The 1,161-nt window shown below is 38.5% G+C and overlaps 1 protein-coding gene across 1 annotated transcript in view; it reads right to left on the bottom strand.

Moving 5' to 3' along the window:
- The window catches only part of LOC106519092 (protein kinase C-binding protein NELL1), a gene marked incomplete at its 3' end in the record, with an annotated part of 137,501 nt that overhangs the window by 14,579 nt on the left and 121,761 nt on the right, over positions 1–1,161 (bottom strand).

Here is a 1,161-nt window from a genome sequence, read left to right as displayed (position 1 = left end):
TTTCTGAATATCCCACAGCTGAGCTGTTGGTTTCAGTGACTGTGGCCCCCTTAGCAATTTAGCTGGATAGCCCTGATCTCAGGGACACCTGCAGTGTTGTCTGAGCACACTAAAGAGATTCTTCAGTGTTTCAACGTCAGTTTCTAATCCTTCGTAAAGTGTTGAAATCTTGCACTGCAGCCCAAAAACTCTCTGATGAACCATACATCCAGCCCTTATCTTTTACCCACTCCTTCCTTTCAGGGTCACTGGTGTCCATATCCAGCAGTCACTGCGCTAGGGGCAGGGTACACGCTCGACAGGCTGTAAGGTCACCAGAGAAACAACCATTCACTCTCTCACTCACCATGATGCCTTCATGAACCAAATCTGATAATAAAGGACAGGTTGGTATCATGCCTGCACAGGACAGCAATAAATGAGTGATTTTTGGAGGTTCTTTTTCAGGTACTTATTGAGATTTGGGTAAATCTTTCAGCATCACCTCAAGCAGTTCTACAATAAAGTTTGTTTGGTAAAAGAGAAGTCTCAGAGACCACTACACAGATTGTCCCTTGTTTTTAACATTTATGTATTTTTTAAATATATTTATAAAACAAATATAATGCACAAATGTTACCAAAAAAAGCTTAATAAATAATGTTTAAGAAGACTAGTTTTATAGTTTTGTCCAAGTTACAAGTACTCAAACGTCTGAAACTGAAATGAAAATTAATAAAATGCAAATATAACATATAGTCCCATACAATACATTTGCACAACCATTTCAAACCCAATAGAAGTTAGATGACTTCTATATAAGCTGAAATAAATGTCCCATACCTTATTTTAACAGACTGTCAATCAAGCTGACATACAAGTTATCTCCAGAGGTACACAGCAAGTAAATAGAGGTTTCATAATGACCGCAAAAACCACAGAGAAGGGGACATTTTCTGCTGGAAAAAATAAATAAAAAAACAAGGTTGTAAAACACCAGTGCCTGCACACATCCACAACCAATCTCATTTCAGCACTGCTTCAAAATACTTGCTGAAAACATATCAGAAAAACATTTGAATTTGCCACCTCAAGCACACTCTGYTTCGCCGTGTGTGCTTCATGTGTACGAGAAATACATTTACAGTGTGCTTTACTGGTCTGGATGCAGTCAACACCTGC

Source organism: Austrofundulus limnaeus, unplaced genomic scaffold (assembly GCF_001266775.1).
Source record: "Austrofundulus limnaeus strain Quisiro unplaced genomic scaffold, Austrofundulus_limnaeus-1.0 Scaffold71, whole genome shotgun sequence".
NCBI lineage: Eukaryota > Metazoa > Chordata > Actinopteri > Cyprinodontiformes > Rivulidae > Austrofundulus > Austrofundulus limnaeus.
The sequence above is the reverse complement of the archived record's forward strand: the minus strand, read 5'-3'. Positions and strand labels throughout refer to the sequence as shown.